Source organism: Cloeon dipterum, chromosome X (assembly GCF_949628265.1).
Source record: "Cloeon dipterum chromosome X, ieCloDipt1.1, whole genome shotgun sequence".
Lineage (NCBI taxonomy): Eukaryota > Metazoa > Arthropoda > Insecta > Ephemeroptera > Baetidae > Cloeon > Cloeon dipterum.
The window spans coordinates 31,645,173-31,654,248 of NC_088790.1; positions in this window are offsets into that span (position 1 = coordinate 31,645,173).

Sequence of the window (9,076 nt, forward strand, 5' to 3'; positions counted from 1 at the left end):
TGTTTAACGTTCTGGACGATGAACGGAAGATTTCGTGTGATTGTGACGTTCTAAGTGAGTGGTGCAGTGCAACTGGTGTGGACAATGACTTTTTTCAGACTTTACAGCTGTGTCTTCGATTTTAATTTCCGCGCCGGTGAGTACAATCCTTTTTTTTCGAATTTTTCCCGCGCGATTTTGATAAAGATAATTTCACTAAAATTGCTATGCGAATTAAATTCAAAAAAATCACGGAAAGGGGGCGTGTCATGTTTCCTGCCGGCGGGAAATTCAAAAACTAATTGGGTGGGAGAGGGGGCGTAACCAAAAATGAGCGTGCAAGGGGCGTCTCCTATTTAAATGTCCATCAGTTTCCCTAATTTGGTTATTAAGGCGCGAATTTTCGACTCGGACTCGGGTTCGGATTGTCCGAAACCCGGAGGGTGGCAACCCTACTTAAAAAGGCAACGAATACATTTATCACTTTTTCCTGCGAACTGAATTCAAGCTGATTTTCTGCAAGTCCTTTTCGTATTTTTGCTTCCATGGAAACTGCTCAAAGCTAGCCGCTGCGTTTTTTGCAATGGACCAAAGAAGCCTTTCTCGCTCTCTTCCATAAATTTCAAAGCTTTGTCCTCTTTCTCTCAGCATTTCTGAGCGGTAATGCAGGCAGCGAGAGGAAAAAGCAGCAAAAGCGACCGCGTCCCACACGCAAATAGTGCGGAGGCGGAGAGTACATCAAACAAGGCTAACAATAAGTGCAAAACTGAATAAAATGCGAACAGTGGATTTTAAACCAGCAGTCAGCAATTTTGCCTAAAGCTATTTATCAAAATCTGTCCAGTTCGAATTTTTATCAAAAATTGGAGTAATAAATATTTGTGGTCACTTAAAGACACGAAAATATTCAGTTATTTTCGCAAAGAGCAGGGTTGATTAATAAAATAATTCATCAAGCACTGGTTAACTGCTGCAATTTTGGCCAACGTTGAGGTTTTTCTGCAAATCTAGTTGAAATTACGTACCTTTCAGCCGCTTGCTCAGCTGCTTGCAGCGTCCATCTGCGTGGATGTAAATATTTACAAAAGTGGTGCGAGCGAGGGAGAGACATCGACCAGCTGTTTTTGCTTTGCACCCTGGCGGCCGTTCTCCTAAATATATTATACCCACCCCCTCTAGAACAGGTGTTTTTTTCTGTTTGTCATCGCGTCGCTTGTGAGAAACTCAACGGAAATTGGTATTGATATTTTGATATTATTTGGAATAAGCAGGAAATTATCTCTCTTTTTTACTTTAATATTCTACCCTTAAAGGAACAGGTAATGCATGAGATTTCTTTTTCACTCATCTATCTATTAACTTTGTTAATTTATTTTGTAATTTAAAGACGCCGCTGCACGGACAGCTTTCAGCTCCAGCAAACTTAGTGTCGAATAAACCCTTTTGGAAATTTTTCCTGGGCCAGAGAAATAGATTTCAGAGACGAAACCACTCTAAATTTTCGATTTATTTTTGTTTTTTAATTTAATGAATAAATTTTGTTACTAGAAATTTGAGCTGGGAAAGAATACAGAAATTCAAAGCCACGCTTGATCTAAAATATGTTTTTAAAAATCGGAAACGCATGAATTTTATTTTTTGAATTTTGTATCCGTATTTTTTAGGCGTACTATGTTGGCAATTTGTCTAAAAGAGAATTTATGTGAGAGAACTGAAGGATAGGTAGGTGTTGAGAGTTTTGGTCGAAATTGTCGCGCGGTTGCCAAGTTTCCGAGTAAAGATGAGAACGTCTGAAACTTGTGTTCAGGTTGAGAATTGAGATATCCCCATGAAACGCGTTCACCACCCAACTGATCTATTGATTCTGATCAACTCTTCGATTTACAAAAATGTCAAGGTCAAGAAATTCCTGCAAATCCGATAAATTTGTTTTATTTCTGTTTGAAAATAGCTCGGCTCTCTAACAGGATATAAAATTGAACCTTTTTAGGTCAGGTAGAGCCTTCAGGGCGTTACCCTGAGGGTCAAAATATTGAAATTTTCTAAATTAATCAAACTAGGTGTCTTGTTTTACAGGTTTTTGAACATTTTAAATCGAAATTTGGTGCCAAAATAGTTTAAAAGTTAAAAAGACCGTCTTTGACGAAGTTTCTGATTACACCAATCGATTCCTGAGGGTCGAATTAGGTAAAGTGAATGTTTTTTCCGTTAAAAAACATGCGAACTTTTTTCCCGCCAAAACTTAATGAACGTATTTGCGAGGACTGCGCATGCGTGAGAGCTGGTTTGAGCACTTGCAGAGAGACCACCTGTACGAATGACTTCTTTGTCAGATCCAGCCAGCTCTCACGCATGCACAGTCCTCGCAAATACGTTGAATTTGTTTTGGCGGGAAAATAGGTCGCACGTCGCGCTACACTTTTTTAACGGAAAAAACGTCCATTTGACCTAATTCGACCCTCAGGAATCGATTGGTGTGCTCAGAAACGTCGTTAAAGACGGTATTTAAATAATTATAGTTCATTTCAGCCCATCAAAACCATAAAAACAACGAAAAATAGCTTGCAAATTAATCAATCTCAATAAAATGATCAAGATGTTAATATACAAGTCGCTTAATTAAATAATAACTTTGCAGAGAGTGGCTGTGAAGTAGCAGAAAACTTTTCAAATAAACCAGCCTGCGTGCGTATATATTTTATATGTATAAAATCGATTTTCCAAGCAAGCTGCCGCAAATTAACCACATTAATTCGAGTTTCAAACCGGCGTATTATCGCTCGAGCTGCCAGGGAAACAGAAATTATATTATTTTAGTGCCTGCAATTTTTTCATGCGCAAAGTTTGGCTGTGCAAGTCTCGAAGGAGCGGCCCTGCTCGATTCTAGTCTCTGACATATTTTTCTGTCACACTCTCGCGTTGATTGATTCGCAAGTGGCACTTTGCTCTTTCTCGTCTCGAGGGACCAAATATATGGAGCGCAAAAACTTTGCTTCATGGAAATAAGTTTTTGTGCAGGAGATAAAGTCGTTGGCTTTAACATGCGAACTTTTTATTTCGACCCCCGAATCCGCGCGCGCGAGCAGGAGCAACAACACACGGTATAATACAAGAGCAAAACTTTCCGCGAGAAATTTACGGCGACGGCGGGAGAACAGAAAGTCTTTATCTGCTCGTTCGTGAAGACGTGTCAGCGTTTTTAAACTACTCTTCTTGCCAGCAGCTGAACGAACAGCCTGTTAACGCTTATTGCAAACTGCGCTTCTGCAGTTATGAATTGCAATTTATTTGAAAGATCGTCGGCGCCATTTCCCTTCTCTATCTACATCGGGAAATCACATAAGAAACCTTCAGAGACTCTTAAATGACTTTATTTTATATGATGTACAGTGAAATAGCTGCTGTTTTAGTCATTTTAGACATATATTTGTATATATTAAGTCGGCAAACCCGAGAAATCGACGCGTTTCGTCGCGGGGAGGCGTGGAAACTGCATCCGGCCTGTAGGTGAATTTAAAAAATAACCAAACACTTTGAAATAGAGCAGATTTTGGGGGCGTTGGTGGCAGCAAAAGGGCTTAATAGACGTAGAGTGTTACGGCCAGTCTGAAAAACATTAGTTTTTTTTTATTTTACGACCCATAGAAGCCGTTAAAGTCCAAAAAACGCGATTTGTGACATTTCAAACTTTTGTTTTCGGGGCCCAAGCGGGGCTCTATGGGCCGGACGTGGCCGATTTAGGCACCAATCGACGCTCCTTGGTAAGGCGAATCCACTCGTGTGCGGTTTTCCAAAATCGGACTATTTTTCGAATTTTTATGATTTTTTTTCTATTAATTTTTCAAAAAAGTCAAACTAATGGTTTGATTTTTATTAAAATTCGGCCGTTTGTCCAATCGGCGACCACGACCCCTCATTAGACAGGTCTTGAATAGGGCTTTGACCTGTAGTACCCTAACGACCTTTTTCAGGGTACCCCGACCTGATAAGTGCTCCCAGGTCGGTTTTAAATACTTTTTCAGTAATTTCGAGCACGTTTGCCGATACTCTGTTGCAAAATTTTCACACTTGCATGTCTCCGACCTTTCTCAGGTCATGGACCTGACTTATTTGCAATTTTTAGTCGTTTGGTCAATTTGGCCGCCTGCCGTTAATTGAGAGAGTGAGAGCGACTGCATTTCTATATATTTCTATATAATATATCAATTATACTGGCAAAGCGTGTGTGTCTGTGTGTGTGTTGGCAGAATTAAATCAGGCGAGCCTCGATCTAAATTATACATACAAACAGTTGGGAACAGCTAGCGCACTACAAATTGAGCGTCGCGAAATTAACATGCCACCAGAGAGAGCAATATGCAAATGAATTGGGCGGCTTTGTGCGCGCGCGAGTGCAAAACACGCCCATTACAGATATGGTTCACGCATTAACAACAGAGAAATGCGATAAATCCGCGCGGCCATCCAGAGAGAGCGTCGACTTATGCTTTTCAGTGCATTTGGCACGCTGCCCCCTTTCTGTTTATTTCTATTTCCTTGTCGAGTGAGTAGTCCTCATATTCGCGGAGTCGTGCTCTGGAAAATGGGCGAATTTTTCAAGCTTGACTGATAATTTTGTTGTTACTTCTGTACTAACAGCTGATTAGCCCGGTGAAAAGCGAATCGACCGTTAAATTGGCACATCAGGCTAATTGAAATGTAACAAAATACGCGGGAATTAAATTATAAGGTCGGCACGCCTCTTTTTCGTCGCTTCTGATTGGCCGACTGGATTGATCTCCATTATTTTGACGCCATTTTAATTTCTGACCGGCGGGAACCAACACAGATCGCAATCCGGGCTCCGGTGGGGAATTGCGACTGCGCAGAAGGCTATTATTTGGGTCACGCATGCGCAATGATGATTTTCAGCCTCCCTGTGAAATTAAGAAGCGATCTGAATATACTGCGCATGCTTAAGATGCGCTAAAGTTTACTGCGCAGCTTCGAAACGGGTGAATATTCAAAAAAATATAAATTTCGACGCCATATTGACTTCTGAACAACACAGATTGCAACCCGGCCACTTAAACTGTAGAGAATCACCTGTGAAGTCAGAAAAGACCACGAGAACACGTAAAAAATCAAACCCTTGCGTCAGGGTAGCCATCAAATGATCGAAACCCTTCAATTCCCATTTTGTAGCCACTTTAACTACTCCTGATGAGCTGTGTAATGGTTCTAATTGTGAAATTTGCACATCGTTGGAACGGCCTGGTCGAAAGCCTATTGAAAATGTGCGATTCGACCCTTTGAATGTAATCAGGGTTCCTAAAATTGCAATTTTATTTCTTCTCCTCACGACGCATTTAGATCTCGTGCTTGGCCACGGATTTCATGTTAAATGAGTTTTCGTTATTGGCGCGCTTTGTGACAAAATTACTGAAGCCATCCGCGACTCAGTTGGTGTCAAACGAAATCGCAAGAGTTGATCTACAACGTGACTGTGACAAAGAAAACAACCGAGAAATTCGCGTGCCATTCCATGTTCCTTCCATTCCTGGACCATCGCCACTCTTTTGATGCTATACTCAATAATAATTAAATTGCTGCACGCGGTTTTCGCGGGATTTTTAAATTCAATTTTTGTTCCAGGAGCTTCCTTACAATTGACGCATGCGCACAGGCAAATGGCGGTTAATGCAAACAACTGGGGGCGGGATTACTCTCTTTATACTGCAGTCTGCTTGACTCTCGTGACATTTTTTGTAAACGAGATTTAATCTTGAGTCATCGGGAACATGATGCAAATTTTCAGGTGCGTTAATTTTGATTAAACGGTTTTTGATATTTCATTTTCCAATCTGGTTAGTAGGAAACTGCCGCATTCGGCTGAAGAGCGGCTGAAAAGGACGAACACAAGGCTACAAAATTTGCGCCAAAAGCAGAGCTTAGTTTGCCTGATTATAAGAGCAATTATGTCGGATGTCGTTGCTCAAGGCACACTCAGAGAGCGAATCGAAATTTTACGTGAGTATTCTTTGTTAACTTTAAATAAATTAATGTTAAAGTGAGCCTAAAGATTTTAAGCTCTTGTGGAAATTCATCCTAAGATACGTAAATCGACCGTTCAACTCAATTCGCCGTTGATTATTTTCTAATTTCAAATACTAAACTATTGAATGAGAGTAGAGAAGAGGGGACAACAAAATCATATCTTAATACCCTACTATTTAATGTCCACTGAGCTGTTCTAGAGCGACTGATTTGTGAATGAAAATTTGTTTTTAATTTGTAATTTATTTTGACTAAGCTATTGTAGGGGGAAGGGAAAGATGGCTGCTGCGCTATATTTATCCCTTCAATTCATTTCGCAGTTGAACAATTTTTCAAAAAGTTGATTGGTCGCATGAAGTGTTGTCACCGGAAGCGTCTTGCAGACTAATCAAGTAGTTCAAGATTTACTGCCTAATGACTATCTTATCGTGCGCCGATGACTGGAACACATTCCAGACCACATCAACAGTGACTAGATAGTAATGTAATCGGTTTGCTTTGGATAATAAGCGCACCTTCCACTCAGTGGTCGCTTTTAGCCCGGAATCTTCTTTCAAAAATATTAACGCCCTGCAATTACGGATTTTATCCAATCTTGAATTTTTGAATTCTATTAAGTTTTTTACTGGTTGTGAAATGAAGAAAAAGTATTAAATCTAATTTAATTGAATTAATATCGAAGAAACAAAATTCAAATGCGAAAATTTAAAGGCTTCCTTGTCGACACCTGAGAGTTCGGAAAAATAAAACAAATGATCATTTTTAGTGTTTAAAAATAATGTGTTTGTTTTTAATATGTAATTTAATTTGACAAGATCCAAAAAGCAAGTCAAGTTATTAATTAGGCAGTTGAAAAATTCCAAAAAGTTGACTAGTCGCATGAATAGCGTGTCGCCAGAAGAATTACATCTATATTCCAATGTACAAGCTAATGAATGACAACTCGGGCCTTTTTCACTAGTTCTTCCGGTGAATTTAGCACATTCCAGACCAAATCAACAGTGCCTTTTTCCAATGAACCAAGTGTGCTACTTGGATAGTAAACGCACCTTCCACTCAGTGGTCGCTTTTAGAACGGAATCTTCTTTTAAAAATATTAACCGGCTGCAATTACGAATTTTATCCAAATTTGAATTTTTGAATTCTTTCAAGTTTTTTCCTGCTTGTGAAATGATAAAAATTATTGAGTCAAATTTAATTGAATTAATATCGAAGAATCAAAATTCTAATGCGAAATTTAAAGGCTCTTGTTGACACCCAATAGTGTTCGGAAAAAATAAAAAATAATCATTTTCAGTGTTAAAAAAATTTGTTTAATTGTTTTTAATATGTAATTTAATTCAAGATGCAAAAATCGAGTAAAGTCATAATAAAAAATAACAAAAAGTTGACTAGTCGCATGATTAGCGTGTCTTCCAGAAGAGTTATACACCTGCAATGTACAAGCTAATGAATGACAACTCGGGCCTTTTTCACTAGTTCTTCCGGTGACTTTAGCACAATCCAGACCATGTCAACAGTATACTAACTGGGGCGAATCTGGTGTTCTACTAGGAATGATGAACGCGCCTCCCACTCAGTGGTCGCATTTAGGCCGGAATCTTCTTTTAAAAAATATTAACGGCCAGGAATTACGGATTTTAACCAATCTTGAATTTTTTAATTGTTTTGAGTTTTTTACTGCTTGCGTGAAATGAAGAAAAAACAGATAGAATTTAATTGAATTTTAGGAGCAACAAAATTAAAAGGCACTTATGTCGACACCCGAGAGCCCGGAAAATAAAAAATATCATTTTTAGATTTCTCGTGGCTGAAAATTCCCAATTTTTAATACTTTTCTGCACGTAAAAACGGCAGGGAACCGGTTTTCAGTCCTCAAGCCAGCGAGTAGCAAAATTAACGAAATTAGAAGAAAAAAACACCTACATTTTTTCTCACGTTTTGTCTGTGAGTTGCCGCTTTTATTTGAAAATATTATATAGATTGAATTCAGCCGCAAATCATAAGAGTTGGAAAATTGCTTCCTTTTTTGTCTTGGAAGAAAGCTACAGCTGGAGAATTCGTCAGCAGAGACATCTGCCCATTATCAGTTAGAACTGAGAAGCACACGCAATTCTAAAAGTCACGTGACTCAATCCTGCCATCTTATTGGCTGAAAGCACGCACGCACTGCGAGGAGGGAGTGTGGAAAGGAGCTAGCAAAGACTCTTAGCCAATGAGATTGCGGAATTGAGTCACGTGACAGCTCAAACTGCGTGTGCTTCTCTGCGGTGTCGCTACGTACGCGCAGATGTCACTACTGTCGCCTGCTCATCTATTCAAAGAGCACTCGCTGACCGAAAAGGTTACCGGTATCAGCCGTCAGGTGGAAGGTACATCAATATCTCAACTTCCCCTATCTCGAGGAAAGAGTCAATTCCCTTCCCTCACTCTCAACGGAACCACCACCAGGTGACGAGCACTCGAACCGTTTTCAAGGCGTCACACGACACGAGTTTTTTAAGCGAGATAACTTCGTTTTTTAACCATCGAAAACATGATGCAAGAAAAGAGGTGCGTAGATTGATTTTATTACGCTTGATTTTTAAGTTTTCAAAATAATATTGTTGATAGGAAACTTTGGAAGGTGGTCGACAGGAGACTCGAGTTGACGAACACGAGGCTGCACAATATGCGCGAAAATCAGAGTTCAATGCGCCTTACGATAAGAGCTATTGTCAATGATATCGTTGCACGCAAGGAAATCCGGTTTCCCATCGAAAAATTACGTAAGTTTAGTGTATTTCTCGAATTCTGTCTGATATGCGAAAAATTGTTCGAATTATTGGAATTCACGGCGAGCTTAGCTGCCAAGATGCATAATCCACATGGTTGGCATTTTTAATATTCTGATTTCGAGCATTCTTTGAATTTTATCTAATGAAACCATTTTCTCTCAGCAAGAGCAGTTCAGCATCAATGCCTGGAATATTTTCTCGCCATGAAATGCCCAGTAGAAGCAAAACCGACTTCCCCAATAGAAGCAAAAAAGCCTTTGCCAAAGATCAGTGTTTTTATTGAG